At 38.2% G+C, this 20,705-nt stretch overlaps 1 protein-coding gene and 2 long non-coding RNA genes across 6 annotated transcripts in view; 1 reads left to right on the top strand and 2 right to left on the bottom strand.

The window, feature by feature from the left end:
• LOC126336949 (barrier-to-autointegration factor-like) overlaps positions 1 to 20,705 on the bottom strand; it is a 74,196-nt gene that overhangs the window by 6,107 nt on the left and 47,384 nt on the right. The window lies entirely within an intron of this gene.
• Positions 1,125 to 9,777, top strand: LOC126336951 (uncharacterized). Its single transcript, XR_007565023.1, has 4 exons — positions 1,125 to 1,258; positions 3,276 to 3,424; positions 7,301 to 7,501; positions 9,691 to 9,777. It is a non-coding gene; the product is annotated as an uncharacterized LOC126336951 (long non-coding RNA).
• Positions 8,417 to 19,476, bottom strand: LOC126336953 (uncharacterized). The gene is made up of 2 exons (XR_007565025.1): positions 18,942 to 19,476; positions 8,417 to 9,840 (listed from the first exon to the last, which is right to left on the bottom strand). It is a non-coding gene; the product is annotated as an uncharacterized LOC126336953 (long non-coding RNA).

The following is a 20,705-nucleotide window of genomic DNA, read 5'->3' as shown; positions in this document are numbered from 1 at the left end:
CAAGGCTCAATGGTCAGAGAGGGAAAGGAATGGGAATGGACATAGAGAAATGGAAGGGAGAAATCGAGAGGGGGGGGGGGGGGGGGGGGGGAAAGGAAGAGTTGGACAGAGAGATGAGGAGGAGGAGGAGATGGATACAGAAGAAAGAGAGGTAGGTTACGACATATATTCCATTCCAAAACATATTTAGCAATTCTGAAGCATTGCTGGGTTTGATAGTGTTGTGTACTCTGGAAAATTCTATATTTGTATAAGACTCAGCATTATGGAAAATTTGATGTTTGTTTAAGTAACAACATTCTAGAATATTTAATATTTATATAAACAGCTACACTCTCCATCCAGGAGTTCAGCTCTGTTGTGGCTGTAGGTTCGTGTTCTAATGAATGTGGTTTAAATGTTAAGTGTTGTATTTCATTGATAACACAGCTTTCGGATTTGGCATTGATTGGGGTTACGATGTGACAGTCTTACAATAATTACAACTACCAAACATGTTACGTACTACAATTTTTGCATTTTATATCTATTTTTACATTTATTATTTTGCAGCTGACTTACTAATGGTTTATATTACAAGCAGTGTCTTAAAAGCCACTGAATAAATATAAACAATTTTATATCAGAAAAGATTTCAATTTTGTGTTGAAAGATTTTGGTACTCTGTTACAGCAAATCAAACCACTGATGTGTGGTCTTTGGTCTGTCATTTTTAATGTTGTTCTCTGCTGGAAGTAGTTGTATTTTATCCTTGTGTTGTGATTGTGCACATCACTGCACTTGATAAGTTGTTTCTTGTCTCATAAAAAATGTAACTAATTTAAACTTCTAGAGGAATGTGTTGTTAGTCTGTTAGCTGTTACATAGATCAAATTCATAATACCGTATTTACTCGAATCTAAGCCGCACTCGAATCTAAGCCGCACCTGAAAAATGAGACTCGAAATAAAGCGAAAAAAAAATCCCGAATCTAAGCCGCACGTGAAATTTGAGACTCGAAATTCAAGAGGAGAAAAAAGTTTTAGGCCGCCTCTCCAAATCGAAACAAAGTTGATCCATTGTAATATGAGACACAATTTAGGTCGAATGAATGACGATACAGCTACAGTAGTTTGGTTCGAGTCGTAAGCTTAGCAGTTAAGCTTCACCAGGTAGCCATTGCTATGCGTCAGGCGCTCCGTCCGTATTTATACGGGTACCCTTCCTTTTTCACGTGCTTCGTCTGATTTGAATCGATTGCTTATTTTGCTTTGATCTGGTAAGTGCAATTTTCTTGGTTATAGGTGTTTACGTCACTCTAAGCTGAAAATGCATTACTGTACTGTCATGCATTGTTTGTCGCATTCCGATAGTGCGTGTTTACGGCCTGTCGCCGCTAGCGGCATGGCTTGCTTTTGTGCGCGATACCGCCGCTTAAAAAAAAAAAGAAACAAAGAAAAAGAAAAAAAAGAGTGAGAGGAATCGTCTCATTAGCGAAACAATGGCAAGAGACTGCTATTTATTATTACGTACAGTGCTGCTTTCTTTGATAATGATCGCCAAGAACCAAATAATAGACTGCGTATGATAGAACTTGTTCTGAAGGAGAGTTAGGCGAAAATTTTTCTCCGTTTGAAAATCTTTGAGGCCGCTTCTTTAGTGCATCAAATTCTGCACAGAAATTAGAGTCATCTTAGATTTAAAAATCTAGTTAGTTGCCGTGCTTCATTTCTGACTGTATCACTACTAAGCATAAGAATAATACGAATATGAACATGACACGATATGTATATTCTTCCGCGTTTGCTGTTGTCTCACTCTAGTTTCGTAGGCGGGATTTAAATGAGATAGCAGCAAACACGAAAGAATACATGGCAAAATGTTTATATTCGTATTATTCTTATGGTGAAGAGAATACTGCATGTGATTCACATTTCTCTCAGGTCCCTATTAGCAATCATCTCTTCTCCCAGTCTTGCCAGTCGGAATTTCGTAGTTCATTAAAATTCGGGTGCATTACAAGATGAACAATACGGAATTTGTATTTACTTCGTTGGATAGTGTATGAAAATGCAGTGGTCGAAACTCGGGGCAGAGAAAAAAAATCTCGTCTTCCACCCTTTTTTTTTAATTTTATTTACTGACCCAGAGGTTTTGGCGCCAGTATTTATCTTTGTGCCTACAAAGCATGCCTGTGTGGCGCTACATATATTCGACGGCAGAAGTTAGTTGTAGCGGCACCTACCAACATTTTTCAGAACTTCCGCTTGCTTCGCACTCGATTCTAAGCCTTAGGCGGTTTTTTTGGATTACAAAAACTGGAAAAAAAGTGCGGCTTAGATTCGAGTAAATAGGGTAAACGTTATGGCGTGGAATGGGTCAATAGAACACACACAGAACACTTATATACAACTAAATAAAAAATATTTATATGGCTGCATACTGTCAGTTTACAGTATTTTTAATTAAATGATTCTCTCTATCCAAGAATTCCTCTATGGTTAGAAGTATTTGTTAAGGTGAACCTTCATTAATCTACATTTGAAAACACTTCTGCTATATGTCATACATTTTATTTTCATGGGTAAATTGTCAAGAAGGTTTATAGCTACATATTTCACCCCTTTTTGCACCAAAGGCAGATTCATTAAAAGCTAATGCAGGTCATTTCTCCATCTAGTGTTGTACTTGTGAATATCTCTGTTAGACTCAAATTTACATGAATTGTTGATAACAAATTGTGTAAGTTAATAAATTTACTGTGGGGCTGTGGTTAAAACTCCCAGCTGCCTAAACAGATACCTGCAAGATGTAAGTACGTGAATGCCACACGAAATTTCAGTTCCTTTCTTTTGTGCAATGAATATTTTTAGCCTATGTGAGAAGTTACTCCTTAATACATTCCCTTAGGATATTAATGCATGAAAATATGCTAAATATATTAACTCAATGATTTCTATATCCCCAAAGTAGGCAGGTAATCTTATAGCAAAAGCAACTGAATCCAAATGTTTTAGAAGATTTGTATACAGTTTTTCCAGTTTAAGTTTTCATCAATATGTGCACCCAAGAACAATTATCCACCTCAATTTTTACTTCTTGTTGGTCTACTAGGTTGATAGGAAGAGGGGCATTTTTGATAGTACAAAACTTGGTGAACTGCATTTTTTCAAAGTTTAAAGCCAGCCCATTTGTGCAAAACCATTCAGTAAAATTTACAAAAACATCATTTACTATTCCTCCGCTGCTGCTACTTTGCTTAACTTCACAATAATGTTTGTATCATCTTCAAACAGGACTAGTCTGCATCCTGACTCAAACAAAATGACAGATCATTAACATAAAGCTGCAGGAACAGAAGCAAGACCATGATCGAACTTTGTGGGACTCCCACTGTAATGCAGATGATGTTACATCCCTCTCTGTACTACTCAGACAGCTTAAGGTAACTTTCTGTGGTGTATTTCTTAACTATAAGCTAAACCAGATATTTGCTGAACTATGTAATCCAGAAAAACTTAATTTCTCTAATAGAACATTATAACTGACACAATCAAATGCCTTCGGTAATTCAGAGAAGATCCTAAAGACCCCAACTAGTGATGTTTTACCATTCAAAGATATTGTTAAGTAGTTGTGCAGCATGAACACTTCAGGACATGATTCCATATTGCATATGGCCCATTCCATGTATAAGCATTAATGTTCTTCTCTGTAACAGCAGTATTCTTTTCAAGTGGAGCTGCCCAGCCCCATAATTCAAACCCATACTTAAGTAAAGGGTAAACTGTTTCATAACATGTTTGGTTAGGAACTGTCTTTGTGAGCTAGCTAAGAAGATACAAGCCATCAATGACTTTTCCACATACAAAATTAATGTGTTTATTCACTGCAGATTTTCATCAATGTATACATCCAGAAATTCCCAGCTGCAAGTTTCTGTAGCCAAGATGTTATGCACATTATTTACATTGATGTGTTCTACATGTTTATTACCTTACAAATACATAAATCAACTTTTTTATTTTACATTCAGTGCATTAGTATTTGTAAAATGACTCTTTCATATAGTGTTCATTAAAAAATGATGATCATTCCACTAGGGACCTGTGGAATGGTACATTAGCTTATTTGTTTTAGTTGTAAATATTTGTCATGTATTGTTGTTTTTCTGACATGTTCCACATCCTGGAGGACCTCATCACTACGGATCAATTGGAATGAAAGTGCATCTAACCTAATCTAATAGAGTGCATCAGTGAAAGAAGTTTTTATGGGCACACCAGAATTATTTACTCCAGTTCATTTACCAATACCTATCCATTTCCCCATACAAGGAAATGATAAAAGGAAATAAACCATAGATGGAAGGATAAATTATTAGAGATACCAACACAAAAAGGAAAAGGTACCGAAAGTATGGAATGAAAAGAAAATCTCAAATTTAACAAAGCATCCACTACAGATATGGTAAATCAAAAATGTTAGAAAACATAGAAAATAAGAAGAGTATGAAGATAACCAGTATAAATGTGATTAAAAGTGTCCTGACACCCTGAAAAACATACGGTTTTCATATTAGGTGCATTGTGCTGCCACCAACTGCAAAGTACTCCATATCAGCAACCTCAGTAGTCATTAGACATCATGAGAGAGCAGACTTGCGAACTCCATGGAACTCACAGACTTCAAACGTGGTCAGGTGATTGGGTCTCACTTGTGTCATATGTTTGTACATGAGATTTCCACACTCCTAAACATCCTTAGGTCCATTGTTTCCAATGTGATAGTGAAGTGGGAACATGAAGGGACACGTACAGCACAAAAGCATACAGGCCAACCTCGTCTGTTGACTGACAGACACTGCCAACAGTTGAAGAGGGTCATAATGCGTAATAGGCAGACATCTATCCAGACCGTCACACAGGAATTCCAATCTGCATCAGGATCTACTGCAAGTACTATGACAGTTAGATGGGAGGTGATAAAACTTTGATTTCATGGTCGAGCGGCTGCTCATAAACCACACATCATGCCGGTAAATGCCAAATGACGCCTCGCTTGGCGTAGAGAGCATAATTATTGGATTACTGAACAGTGGAAAAACGTTGTGTGGAGTGACGAATCGTGGTACACGATGTGGTGATCTGATGGCAGGGTGTGGGTATGGCAAATGCCCAGTGAACATCATCTGCAAGCATGTGAATGGCCAACAGTAAAATTTGGAGGCAGTGGTGTTATGGTGTGGTCATGTTTTTCATGGAGGGGGCTTGCACTCCTTGTTTCTTTGTGTGGCATTATCACAACACAGACCTACAGTGACGCTTTAAGCAAGTACTTGCTTCCCACTGTTGAAAAGCAATTTGGGGATAGCGATTGCATCTTTCAACATGATCGAGCACCTGTTCATAATATATGGCCTGTGGTGGAGTGGTTACACGGCAGTAACATCCCTCTAATAGACTGGCCTGCACAGAGTCCTGACCTGGATCCCACAGAACACCTGTGGGATGTTTTGGAACACCGACTTCATGCCAGGCTTCACTGACTGACATCGATACCTCTCCTCAGTGCAGCACTCCATGAAGAATGAGCTGCCATTCCCCCAGAAACCCTTTCCAGCACGTGATTGAACGTATGCCTGCGAGAGTGGAAGCTGCCATCAAGGCTAAGGGTGGGCCAACACCATATTGAATTCCAGCATTACTGATGGAGGGCACCACGAACTTGCAAGTCATTTTCAGCCAGATGTCTGGATACTTTTGATCACATAGTGTAGTTAACAATGTAAAAAAGTGACATTCTGGAGGAAATGGTGCTTGACAAAATTATTTGTAGAATATCTTTGGAGGATGAACAGTTCCTCAAATCTGGATCACTGATGTAACTGTTTTGAAACACCAGAAAGGAGAGAACTTTCACACAAAAAAGAGATACTAATCAAGTGGAGGAACATGCTGCCTTCTGAAATAATTATAGGACAGCACAATGGACCAAATGATGGTAGTGGTTACATGACAATAACATCCCTGTAATAGACGGGCCTGCACAGAGTCCTTACCTGGATCCTACAGAACACCTGTGGGAGTATAACTTATCACTTTGCATGGGATTGATAGGTTTTGAGATTTCTAACTCAGTTTCAACAAATTCCATACCAAAAGTGCTTGAGAAACAGGACATTGATTTAGCCTATGTTAATACACTGAAGAACTTATACTGATAAGCCAAAACCCATGATCACCTGCTTAATTGCGCATTGGTCCACTTTCCAAATTCTGGCATGGATCTGACAAGTCCTTGGTAGGCTGCCAGAGATACAGAATATGGCAATAAATGTCTATACACAGGCCACACAATTTCTGTAAATTACAGGCTGACTGTTTATGGACACTGGGCTAAAATCCAATAGCATCCCAGATACTTCCATCGGGTTCAACTCAGGCAAATTTTTTGGCCAGGACATCAGAATGATTTCACTACTATGCTCCTCAAACAACTATAGCACATTTTTGGCCTTGTCATGTGAACAGTAATACTGATGAATGATGCTGTTGCTGCTGGGAAAGACATCAAGGAAGAAGAGGTGCAGATGGACCACAATAATGCTCACAATCCAAAATTGTAATGGTGCCTTTGATTACAATCACAGACCCCAATGGAAGCTCTAGAAAATGCCTCCAATTGCATAATTCTGCCCCCACTGGCCTTCATTCATGGAACAATACATATTCCAAGCAGCCATTCTCCGAATGACATGATATCCAGACAAAACCAACAATCTGGTAGAACAAGAAACATGATTCGTCTAGCCCAGTGAAATGTTACCAAAGACCCACAGTACAATTTCAGTGATCCTGTACCTACTCTAATTGTAATGATGTCATTGGGCCAACATAGGAATAGGCTACATAGAGCTGAACCATGTGATCTGAAACACACTAGCATCTTACTCTTGTCGTCAGATCAGCCACAGCTTGCTGCAGGCATCTATGCTATTTTACAGAGCAGGTAAGTCTCCGATCTCCATGTTCTATGATGAAGAGTGGACGTCCAATACTTTATCACCTACTGACTGTAGCATCGTACCACTTTCCTGAGAGGCTCACAACAGAACCATGAGGTGTTGATACTGCTGTGCTGCTTTTCAAAAGATAATAATAAATTAGTTAAGAACGGTTTGTTGTGTTGCCTAATGCTGAAGCAATAAAGCTGGAAAGTCAGATGTTACTTTTCACAGATAAGTACATTAGCTAAATTAATATTTATGGTTGCAACATGAACTATACATTTTGACTAAGTGACTTCAAATTGTTTATAGGATCCTGAACGACAATGAAAAAAGAAGCTTGTGGATCAAACCATTACAACGAAAATATTGCAAAACCATTTGTATATAGCAGAATATTTTCTGATCATTTTTGTGAAGTCGACATTGATCGAACACCATTGTCATGCTTTCATATCAGAGAACGGTGCAGTGCCATGCATTTTCTCATCATTTCTGTCATACATGCAGAATGTAAGTTCCACAAGATGTTACTTAAATTATTGTAATGTTGCAGAGTGTTGTGCCCTTTTTGAAATTTTAAGTTTGGCTACTATTCATGTTGTGTTGGTATTCAATGTATCTGCACTGAGTAGTTTTGAGCTAATACAGGGAGTGAATACTGTGACTAAAAATAATTTTTTTCAAAAATTTTGATATTATGTGTTCCTGCGTGTGTGTCCAGTGCTAATTATGTGTTTGAAGATTCCCCTGCTTTCTTCAAAGCCATTGTACTCTGATTGTTAGCAATATGTATGGATAATGGAAAAAAGGTTAGGGTTAAAAAACTACTGTACAAAGATGTTATGAATCGGGTGGCGTACATAAACTTTTCCTAATTGGTTTTGGGCAGCTTTCTACAAACTTTCCTGTGATTGTGTACAGTACCTAAATGACATGAAGCCTACTGCGCTGTGATGACTAGTGGTGGGGAAAGTTATCATAAAGCAGCATAACTGGGTCCAATAGCCTTGACTACAGATTACTCTCTAATTTCATGTAAAAATTCATTTCATGTCGTAACACAAGTGTATCTCCTGATACCTTCACAAGCTATCTTGTTACAGTCAAATTAAAGTGGAGTTGGAATACAGGGCTGGTAAAAAAGAAATAGATGGTTCAAGCTTAAGATCTGTTAACTTTATAACTCCATCAAGTAGATAATCTGTTTTTGGACTTGTATATAATCTATAATTGTAGCCTTTTTAAACTGTCTGCATTGCATTATTTGTTTGAAGTTTTGTTTTGTTTTCTATTCTATTCTGCTGGTGTCCTTATGGATTATACTGCTTCATTTTATGGTGGTAACATTGTCAATTCAGAATATAGGTATTGAGCACAGCTTGCTTTAACATCAGCTGCATTTTTTGAGCAAGTATTGCGATGTTGCAGAGACGTATTTTGCACAGGTCAACACATGAAATGGCATCTGTGAGATGTAGTGTACAGAAGGGCAAACAGCCATCAAGTTCCCAAGAAAGTAAGACCCAACTAAATCTCTAACAACTAATGCAGTAATTCTCAACTTTTTCAATACATCTTTACTTCATGTGTGCTCTATATCAGTTCTGGTTAGCATCAAGTCTACACATGTCAAATGTCATTGTACTTCCATGTTAAAGTTTTTAGAATAACTTTCAATGGAAAAGCCCCCTCAGTCTCTCTTGTATTGTAGGCCTAAGATATGACTAGGCTCACATGAACACTCTTTTATTAACTTTGTTGATATGTTATCATAACCACTTGATTGCTTTAATTTCAAGGACTTTATGATGGATTCTATTTCTTTAGGTGAAGTAAATGCAGATTCCATTTTACTGAGATTGCTTGTGTGCGCTGGTCTCAGATATTCCATTGCATTATTTACTGAACCTGACAACCCCATGCTGTCAGTATCAGAGACAAAATACTTGTTTAAATGGTTTGCAACACAACATGTGTTTGTTACCAGGGTTTCATTTCTTTTTAGAGCTATTTGTTCCTCCTCATTTCTGGTCCTACGTGTTTCTGACTTAACTATATCCCATATTGTTTTTATTTTATTGCTGGATGTATTTATCTTATACTCATAATGCAGTTGTTTAGATTTCTGGATAACCTTCTTCAATATTTTGCAGTAGTTTTGGTAATGAGCTTATAAGGTGTCAAAGGTGTCCTTACATATAATATAGAGTTTCCTTTTTGTCTTACATGATATCTTTATCCCTTGTGTGATCCATGGTTTCTTATTAGACTTCTGCTTAATTTGAGTTACCTTCAGGGGAAAGCAGTTTTCAAATAAGGTGCTAACTTTATTAATGAATGTTTTGTATTTTCCATTTGTGTCTTGGATGCTGTAAACATCAATCCAATTGATTTCTTTGAGTAATCTCCTAAATTTCTCAGTTTTTGACTGTTTTATTGGCCTTCTGGGCTCAATTCGATAGATGTTTTACCCTGACAATTTTCAAAATTTAATGGTACGTGTTGCATGTCATGGTCAGATAGCCCATTCACTACTGATTTTGTAATGTGGCTTAGTTGCCTAGAATTGTCTATTAAGATATTATCAATGGCAGTCTTAGAACATTTGTATACCCTAGTTGGGAAATTTACACTGAAAATTAAATTGAATAACTATGTAACTGACGAGCAACCACTAGTTCTTTATTTTTTAATTTTAGATGAGAGCAGCTGTGTTCGCTGAACCAATATGCCAGGATTATGCTGTTTGATTTCTTTCTCAAACTGAAGGTTTGCTTCAATCTTTATTTCTCTCAGAACTTGACTTCATTCTGTCCTACCTACCCTAAAAATGCTCCAACACCTATGACCTGTGGCGTCGCAACTAGTGCGAGCGCACAGTTTTCTATCAAATATTTACTGTGAAATGTAGACAGACTGTAAAGTAGCCATCAGATTAGCATATGTGCTGTAGCGGGCAGATTACCGGTGTCCGTTCGTCTGACGTCACGACCATATGGCATGTCTGTACCGTGAGAATGTAAGACCTGTGCGCTAACTAGCCGCGTGTATAACGTGGAACTTTCATCTTTAATAACTTCTAACTGAGGAACCTGAGGAAATTAAAAGTTAATATACTAGTTTCTGTTATGAATAAAAATAAGTCATCCAAATTTGAGCTTTGAAACCTGCATATTTTGGATGTTAGAAAAATCTTACAGAAAACGCAAATTTCTACAATTTTCGAGTCTAAATAAATACCATTATGTATAGATCACCTTCAGTGACCATCCAACTATGAAACAAAATCACCTTCCGTGCTTTTGTATTTATTTTGAGAATTTTACTTTTAGAAATTCACCTATAACTTTGTTAAAACCATAAATGTTTTGAATTTTTGTGAACAGTTATTTTATATGAGTAGGTGAGAGTGAATGAGTGTGCCTGAGTGAATGAAAGAGGGACATTCGCCATTCTTTGCAAGTGTATAAAATCTAGGTTGGAACTCGCAAGTGTTCAGACGATGTAACGGTGGGAACAGAGTCGCCAGTGGTTCCCCATCTTAGTGAATGTCGGATGTCCAAGAGTGTATGGTATTGTACAAGCAGCCAGAACGTTCGCGAGTGTTTAAATAATTTCTGGGAATAAAGTAAAGTCTAGTTTTCCTTTCGGTTTGTTAAATTATACAGTAAATTTTGTGTAACAAGAAATCATGACGTAAATGATTCAGAAGTCATGACTGGTGCGTGCTAGATTTTGGCGCGAGGCGCACCCAAAGAGTTAATTCTGATTGGCTGTGTGATGTGTGAGCCAATGAGATGCGAGGACGGTTAGCAGACTAGGAGAGTGAGTCGCGAGTGGATGAGGAGTCGCGAAGGTACTGTGATCGAGAAGAGACATGCTTGATGTGTCCTCGCGAATAATGTGTAAAATGAAGTCATAAAACGGCTTCATCGGTTCGGTACTGTGCGATTTGAGACTGGAAGAGTCCAGTAACGCGTAGTGTGAGTTTGAGTGAGTTGTGACTTTTCGTTCCGCGAAAGACGCGAGTAACTTTAATAATTAAAAGCGTGGCGGTACTTCGTAAACTTTTACTAAGTGCTTATGGCGAGCATTAACGTTAAAAAACGAACTATTATTGAACATCGACTGCAAACGTGTATGTTAGAAAATCGTCTGTGTTGCAGTTAAGTAAATTCCGTAACTTTGAAAGCTAATTCTGGCGGGGTTTGAGTGTGGATAGAATTGTGAACTGAACTTTCTTCAAACGTAGATTAGCGGGCTGATGATCAGGCTTAAAGACAATAAAGAGCTTAAATAGAATTACCAACTTCGCGTTCTCGTTTGAGTAAACAATTACTACCATTCCAATAACTCAATTTATTTAGGAAGATTGCTCATAGATTGTATTTCAGCAAACATGTATCGCGGCCTCCGGTGAGCGGCTATTAAATTGCAGTTTCTTCAACACTGCTTTTCTGCAATTTTTCCAGTAGCTGCTATCAGGAGAGGCGAGTGCAGCAACTACCTAAGAAACGAGGTAGGTGGATTTTCTTTCAGGGAAAGGAAACTGCGCGATAAGAGCCTGACCCGTCGCAAGTGGTGCATCGGCCGGGAAATAAAAATAGTAAATTCCAGTGAATTTCAAAAAAAAAAAGCAGTAGTGACAATTACCGGACAATACAGAAGTGCTCGCTATGTGTAGGAACTGTGTAGCGTACAAATTGATATCGCCACGTGAATAGGAAGGACAGTGAAAGTGTCCGTGAACTGTAATGTGTTGTACGGAACGGAAGAATTTTTCGGTGACTACGCGCCGATTGGAATAGCAGTCTACGACGGCGTCTGGCAGACGACGAGCTACGGAGACTACGCAGAGGCGACGACAGCAGTGGCAGTTGGCAGCGCTGATTCGAGCGGGGGCCCGGAAACTGGTACAGCATTGCAGTGTATGGTGAACGGACCCGCAGTTTCATCTAGCAGCAACGCAGCACGCCGAAGCACAAAGTTAAGTACAGTGCTTTTGAAAACTTTGTGTGTTTGTGGAGTCAAACTGAGAAAAATGGCTGAGTTTCAACCAAGTGACAAAAAGGCGGAACTAAGTTGTGATAGTGGGATGGAGACAGGGGAAAATGACCCCATGAATTTTAGTTTAGACGTGTCTCAACCCAATTTCAGTAGTAGTTTGACTGATTCATCCTATGTTAATTATAGTTTGGAGTCAGATCCAAATATGTCAGTGCCCAGTGAGTTACAGTTACCCATGCCGGTAGTTAATGTTAATAGGGACATTGTATCAGCAAATGAGGGGGCGAAGGATAATGTCGCCAGTATGCTGATGAATCTATTAACTAAGATGAACGTGTTGGATTCCAATATGTCAAGTAAGATGGATTCCAGTATATCAAAATTGGAAACTAATATGTCACAAATGGAAACTAATATGTCAAGTAAAATGGATTCAAAAATGTCTAAATTAGGATCTGATTTAAGTAATGAGATGACTAAAATGGGCGCTGATTTAGATTCCAAAATATCCGATCTCAGAGACTGTTGGAAGCAAGATTTAGCAGTGCTCAGTAGTAAAGTAAATGTTGAAATACAGCAGGTTAAACTAGAATGTACAGAAAATATTGTTCAAGTGCAAAGTGAATTGACGACACGAATCGAACAGGTTACTGAGGATCAACAGCAATTTAAATCCCATGTTGATGCAGAATTAGATAAAGTATGTGAGCACATAAAAGTGGTAGAGAATTCCAATGAAATTAATCATGCCGCCTTAGAATGTAAAGTAAATGATACCAAAATTCGGTGTGAGAAACTTGGAGAGCAAGTTGTAAATAAGGTCAATAATTTAGAGACTCACATAAGCCATTTCAGTGAAAGTGTGAATGAGCAACTTTGTGGGCATGAATGCAGACTAACCAAAGTAGAACAGTGTGTTTCTAACCATAGTGGTAGTATAATTTCCAGTGGAATAATTGAATCTACCGAGGTTGCGTATGTTATCCACAGACAGTTTTTAAAATTTGACCCAAGTAAGAACATGCACCCCAGAGAATTTTGGAACGATTTTGAAGACGTTTTGCCGAAAGTATGGAGCGATAAACAAAAGATAGGCTTTATCACTTCAAATTTGATGGGAGAGGCCAGAGTATGGGGGAATTTAGCCTCTGAAAAATACGCGAAATTGTCAGAATTTAAATTAGCGTTCTTTGAGGAATACTGGGGAAAGAGAAAGCAGATGGATGTTCTTAATCGGTTCTGGTCGGGAGAGAAGTATGACCCCAAGAGAGAGGGCATCAAACGATTTGTTCAAAGGTGGGTAACAACTCTGTCCTACCTTAGTAATAAGTTAGAAACAGAACAGATCATATTAGGGGTAGAAAATAAGCTACCATGGAACTGGAAAACTAAGATCATATCTGCGCCCCGAGATAACATTGACAAGTTCGTACAGTATTTAGAAAGGGTTGAATCCGTCCAAAAAGAAGAAGAAAACATGAGGAGGGAGCATCGCCCGCCTGCTAGGCAGAATGACAATCGCGCGGATGTAAACATTAATAGGATGGGTGTTCAGAGAGGCGGCGGATACCGTGGCAGTTCACGTGGTAGAGGAAGAACATATGTTAACAGGTTCAATGAACGCGAGCAGTATGACAGCGGCCGACAGATGTCAGGAGGTGAGGCGGTCAGCTGGAGGCATAGTGATGACGCACCGCGCTCGGAAAACCATTAATTGTCTACGAGTGTGCTGGCGATCGTAGGCAACAGCGTTTAAAGTTAAATCCGCTGGCAAAACCATTCATAAGAAAGCAGCCTGAACGACCACCTAACATAAATGTTGTTGCTACAAAATTTAGGGAGGATAACGTAAAACAGACAGAGATAGTAGCTTTAAGTCAAGTGGAGGTTAATGAACCAATTAACTGTAAGAATAATCATAAGAAGCCACTTATTGAAGAACTAAGTACTAGTTATAAGGGTAATAATCAGAAAGACATTATGCACAGTAAAACTAATGAAGAGCTGTCGGATAGGGGTGAGAACAGTAATAATGGCAGGGTTGTGACTGTGCTTGATAAGATAATTGATGTTGTAGATAGTTACGAAGAAGAGGATAGATTAGAGGAGGAGGTAGAGGTTAATGACGACGCCTTGGATAGGGTCGTAGAAAAGGAGGTTAATGAGAAAGAGGGGGAAACATTGGAAAAATGTTTTGACTTAGCAATAGTGGATAGGCTGATAGGAGCTGCCACTAGAATTGAGGGTGATAATAAGCATGAAATAAACCCTGTAAGTGTGAATGTGATTGCCACCCAAAAGACAGGCTTCGAAAGGAGAGAAATTGTGCAAGATTTATTGGAGGAAGCAGAACCCAAAATAAATAAAGAGTACTTAGGGCAACCGATAGTAGAGCTAAGAGTATTAAATGAACCAGTTAAATGTTTGATAGATACTGGATCGGAAGTCTGTGCAGTATCCCAGAACTTGGTGAATGAACTCCCTAACAGTAAACAGATTGTTAAGATGCCAGTAAGTGGCTTGAACATTGTAGTAGCAACCGGTAAGACTAAGAAGACAGTAAAACAGGAAGTGTTTCTACCCATAGCATTTAAGGAAGTAGAAATAAGACAGAACTTCTTAGTTATAAATGGACTGAGTGTAGACATATTGGTGGGGGCTGACTTTTTGAATAAATATGAAGGATGGGTGAATTTTTCTACCAATGATGTTATGGTAAAAATTAAGGGTAAACTAATTACAATACCTTTCATCGGTAAGCAGCTATGTGAGGATCCTGAGCAGAATGATTTTCCTATATGTATTTGTAAAACAGAGAAATTCTTGGAGGGCTATAATGAGTACGGTGGCAAAAAAGTAGAGGATCCGTCTGAGCTTGTGAGTGTCAGAAATAGGATCGAGGAGAAATTACTAGAATTAATTAATATAAGAAAGAAGGCCCTGGAAAGAAAGAGAAGGCATGACGCAAGAGCTGATCCCACTAGTTTTCAGGTAGGGGATCTAGTGCTAGTGAAAACTAGGGAAAGATCTAAGAAACTTACGTCAGAAACAAAGAAGTTTACCGATGAGTACGTGGGCCCATTTAGAATCGTAGAGAAGCCTCACCCAAATGCTTATAGACTGGAGTTTGTGAAATCACATAAGGTATTAGGGCTTAGGAACATTGTGGATTTGAAAAGATATGTTCAAAAGAGAGACGTGGCCAGGAGTGAGTAGATACCTCAGAGAGCTTTGCACTCTTTGCAGAGCTAAGTGCGTGACGAGCACTAGGTCTCGAGTCGTTTGACAATATTTCTTCCACTTTCTTTTCCGTATTGTCAACCTACCTCTTCTTTCATTCAGAACTAAAATTCTATCGTCTTTCCTTCTTCTCTATCGTAGTTTTTAAGTGATAAAGTGTTTAAGTAATGAGTAGGAAAGAACCTCAGTGCAGTATAGGTTAAGCGTAAGGAATGAGTGTAAGAGAAAATCAAAAAGGATTAAGATACCTCAGATAAGTAATAAGTCTCAGTAAAGTAAATGTTTGGCCTAAGGTGTGAGTAATGCCCTTAGAAAGGTAAAATAACTAAGAAATGTAAGAGCCTCAGAAAATATGGTGACGAACATTGAAGCTGTTTGTTAAGTAACAGAACGATATGTTAAGACGTAGCATTAAGCTAATGTTTAGGAAAGGAAATGGAGCAGTACAGCAAAACTGTCTGTTCAATGAAGTCAGAGCCTCAGGAGGTGATTTAGTGGTAAAATGAGTAAAGGTACAGTGCAACTAGGTTGACTGTCAAAGGGGTAAAGGAAGTTAAGTTAAAGGGACAGTGCAGCAGGACTGACTGTCAAATGAAGAGAAATATGTGAGAAAAGGAGAAAGAATGAGCATAGTGTTTGGCTAGCTCGATATTAGGAAAAAGTGAGGCTACGAAGGTGAGTAAATAAAAAGCTTAATGTTGGTAACCAGAGGTGGCGTTTGTTGGTAAACAGAGGAGATGTTTGTAAACAAAAAGGAAGTGAGGCTACGAATGTAAACAGAGCTGAGGCGACGTTGGTAACTCAGGAGGTGGATGTATGTTAGAAAGTATGGGTAACGAGGTTTCGCAGATTAGTAGGAAACGCTTTAACAAATACTAACCTGAGTGTGTGAAGTATGAGTATGAGAGTTGTAAATTAAACCCGAATGTGACTAGAGAAAACCTGATGTTGACAAGAAATTGAAGTAACTCCAGATATGTGAGATGAGGAAAGTACCCATGACATCGATTCCATTTTTGACCAGAGACACACAAAGCTCCCCAAGTTTGTCGTAGAGATTAGTATAAGGATTGTAGTGTTGATAAATGAATAAGTAAATATGTATTTTTCAGTGTTTAATTTATGATACAGGACTACAGGAGATTGCCTGGAGACAGAATTGTAATATTGATAATTTTGTGTATATTTTATATTGTTGTGTATTGTACAGGAACTGGAGAGTCACCAGTGCTGGCGGAGATTTATTATGTATTTGTGAACTATTTGTAGGAATTGTTTTTCTTAGTATTTCTTATGTAACCATAACTTGTTTGATTATGAGATGAAGAAGTAATTAAAGAGTAAATGTGCCACTTCGGTACTGCATTAGGAAAGTCAATTCACTTTTCACTTAAAAAAAAAAAAAAAAAAAAAATTTGAAAATTGTACATACTGTAAAGTAAATTTTATCAAAAATATGAGACTTTAGAGTCAAGCAGATAGCGCCATTTATCGCTGCTGTAGGTTAAGACGTAGCAGTTAGAAAGGGAACTGAGGCCAGCTGATGTTTCAGGTGCGCCGAAGTAAACAGAGGTGGTAGCACGAGACTTGAAATGGACCTCCCAAGCAGGACCCGGTCGAACTACGAGTGCTATCAAAATTTTAAGTGTAAGTGGTAAAAAAGTGACGCTCACCATAGCGATAGTAGTGTTAGTGTGCGTGTGACGTACATCAAGATAGTATTTAGGTTTGTTTTCTCTTTCAGGAATTTGTAAATAGAATTTTGTAATCTGAAAAATTTTTTTTGAATGATGATAAAAGTGCATGTTTAGATATAAGATGTTTTGTAGGTCGTCAGCCCTAGGTATAAGTGGATGATTGATGTACAGGAACTATAAATGTTAAATAGCTGTTTGAGTAAATCTTTAATAGAAATTTTTTTAGAAAACTAAAAGTTTGTCATGAATGAAAAAATTTAGTTTCCTCAGGAGGTGTGTGGCGTCGCAACTAGTGCGAGCGCACAGTTTTCTATCAAATATTTACTGTGAAATGTAGACAGACTGTAAAGTAGCCATCAGATTAGCATATGTGCTGTAGCGGGCAGATTACCGGTGTCCGTTCGTCTGACGTCACGACCATATGGCATGTCTGTACCGTGAGAATGTAAGACCTGTGCGCTAACTAGCCGCGTGTATAACGTGGAACTTTCATCTTTAATAACTTCTAACTGAGGAACCTGAGGAAATTAAAAGTTAATATACTAGTTTCTGTTATGAATAAAAATAAGTCATCCAAATTTGAGCTTTGAAACCTGCATATTTTGGATGTTAGAAAAATCTTACAGAAAACGCAAATTTCTACAATTTTCGAGTCTAAATAAATACCATTATGTATAGATCACCTTCAGTGACCATCCAACTATGAAACAAAATCACCTTCCGTGCTTTTGTATTTATTTTGAGAATTTTACTTTTAGAAATTCACCTATAACTTTGTTAAAACCATAAATGTTTTGAATTTTTGTGAACAGTTATTTTATATGAGTAGGTGAGAGTGAATGAGTGTGCCTGAGTGAATGAAAGAGGGACATTCGCCATTCTTTGCAAGTGTATAAAATCTAGGTTGGAACTCGCAAGTGTTCAGACGATGTAACCGTGGGAACAGAGTCGCCAGTGGTTCCCCATCTTAGTGAATGTCGGATGTCCAAGAGTGTATGGTATTGTACAAGCAGCCAGAACGTTCGCGAGTGTTTAAATAATTTCTGGGAATAAAGTAAAGTCTAGTTTTCCTTTCGGTTTGTTAAATTATACAGTAAATTTTGTGTAACAAGAAATCATGACGTAAATGATTCAGAAGTCATGACTGGTGCGTGCTAGATTTTGGCGCGAGGCGCACCCAAAGAGTTAATTCTGATTGGCTGTGTGATGTGTGAGCCAATGAGATGCGAGGACGGTTAGCAGACTAGGAGAGTGAGTCGCGAGTGGATGAGGAGTCGCGAAGGTACTGTGATCGAGAAGAGACATGCTTGATGTGTCCTCGCGAATAATGTGTAAAATGAAGTCATAAAACGGCTTCATCGGTTCGGTACTGTGCGATTTGAGACTGGAAGAGTCCAGTAACGCGTAGTGTGAGTTTGAGTGAGTTGTGACTTTTCGTTCCGCGAAAGACGCGAGTAACTTTAATAATTAAAAGCGTGGCGGTACTTCGTAAACTTTTACTAAGTGCTTATGGCGAGCATTAACGTTAAAAAACGAACTATTATTGAACATCGACTGCAAACGTGTATGTTAGAAAATCGTCTGTGTTGCAGTTAAGTAAATTCCGTAACTTTGAAAGCTAATTCTGGCGGGGTTTGAGTGTGGATAGAATTGTGAACTGAACTTTCTTCAAACGTAGATTAGCGGGCTGATGATCAGGCTTAAAGACAATAAAGAGCTTAAATAGAATTACCAACTTCGCGTTCTCGTTTGAGTAAACAATTACTACCATTCCAATAACTCAATTTATTTAGGAAGATTGCTCATAGATTGTATTTCAGCAAACATGTATCGCGGCCTCCGGTGAGCGGCTATTAAATTGCAGTTTCTTCAACACTGCTTTTCTGCAATTTTTCCAGTAGCTGCTATCAGGAGAGGCGAGTGCAGCAACTACCTAAGAAACGAGGTAGGTGGATTTTCTTTCAGGGAAAGGAAACTGCGCGATAAGAGCCTGACCCGTCGCAGACCACTGGTATATTACCACTCATGGCAGTGCTCCCCCCCCCCCCCTCCCCATCTTATATTTCCTGCTATTAGCCCAGCCAGTTTACACTTCCTTTTCCTGTTGAGGTGTAGGCCATGTAGTATAATCCAACCTACATGAGCAATAAATAATTAAGATTTTACTCTGCACCATTGTGGAATTTGTATATTGTAAAGGTCAATTTGTCTCATAATATTTATTGTATTTTATTATCTTCGTAACACTTGTACTGGTTTAGTGGGACAAATTTAATAATATCTTATTTACTTCCAGTGTAATGACTTGTATACATAATTTTAAAAGATTTGCATTTATTTTGTGAGAACATCTTGCAATTACCATTCCATGATGAATTTAAAACAGTTAAAAAGCTGACAGTTGGCTCCCAATTTAATGTATTGTGAAATTGAATAAAATATGTACTTTCTTTTAGACACAAAGGTCATTCGTTAATATACTAGTACGATGTTTTAATGTGACCTGAAATATTGTATTTCTGCAGCTGAAAAGATTTTGTCATGGAATATGAAATAAAGATATGTTGACAAAGTACTGGATCTATTTCTTTTTGTAAATATAATGATTATCTAAGTGCACACTTCAGCCATTATTTTTACAGATTTCATAGCTGACTATATGATTACCTATAATCATTAAGTAAAATATACTAATGTGTGTACTCCTAACAATGCAAAACTAAAGATGTAGTGTGTAATGTGGCCTAATTCTGTATGCTGCTTTATAACATCAAATTTAATTTTCATGCATATAATAGCTGAATATATATGCCATAGTAGGTGTAAAGTTCAATTAAAATTGTAACTGAAATTCTTATCCTGATTATCCAAACCAGAAGAAAAATGGCCTATACACTGATGGTGCTACAGAGGAAAAAAATCAGCAAAAATAAAGAAAAAGGATTTAGGCCTATTTGATGTTCCCTTAAAATTTACTGCAGGAAAAAAACTTCTTGGTATGGAAGGTAACCGATAATTTTCATACAATTTCGCTTTGTTCCTAACAGAAACCGTCACCTCAATGCCAAAATTCAATATATCTGACCGAGAAATGATTAAAACGGTCTTTTTTTGTGTATAGTGCGAGCTAATACTGTTGAAATTTCGATTTTACTTAAACAAGGAACAAAATGATCGGCTGTTTCGCTGTGATGCACGCCCTGCTCGGCTAATGGCGTTAAAGGAGGTGGATGAAATTATAGTGTTTAACGTCCCATTGACAACGAGGTCATTAGAGACGGAGAACAAGCTCGGGTTAGGGAAGAGTGGAGAAGGAAATCGGACGTGCCCTTTGAAAGGAACCATCCCGGCATTTGCCTGAAGCGATTTAGAGGAATCACGGAAAATCTCAATTTGGATGGCCGGACGCGGGTTTCAACCGTCCTCCCGAATGCGAGTCCAGTGCGCCACTTCGCTCGGTAAATGGCGTTAAAAATGTCTGACGTGCGTATTCATAAAAGCACACCATTTCAAAGCACATACTCAGAACTGTTAATTCAAACGCTTCTTCTTCTGGAATCTGTAGCAATAATTTTCATAGAATACTGCCTTGACCTCATAGAAACCGTCGCCTCAGTGCCGAAAACCTTAATATTAGTACTTAGTATCTCTGGCAGTGAGATGATTAAAAACATGGAGGCAACGATCTATGTAAACAACTTACAGGTATACCTCCATGATTAAAAAGGTCTTTTTTGTGTATAATCTGAGTTAGTACTGCTGACACTTCG

This window comes from Schistocerca gregaria, chromosome 2, assembly GCF_023897955.1.
Source record: "Schistocerca gregaria isolate iqSchGreg1 chromosome 2, iqSchGreg1.2, whole genome shotgun sequence".
NCBI lineage: Eukaryota > Metazoa > Arthropoda > Insecta > Orthoptera > Acrididae > Schistocerca > Schistocerca gregaria.
The sequence above is the reverse complement of the archived record's forward strand: the minus strand, read 5'-3'. Positions and strand labels throughout refer to the sequence as shown.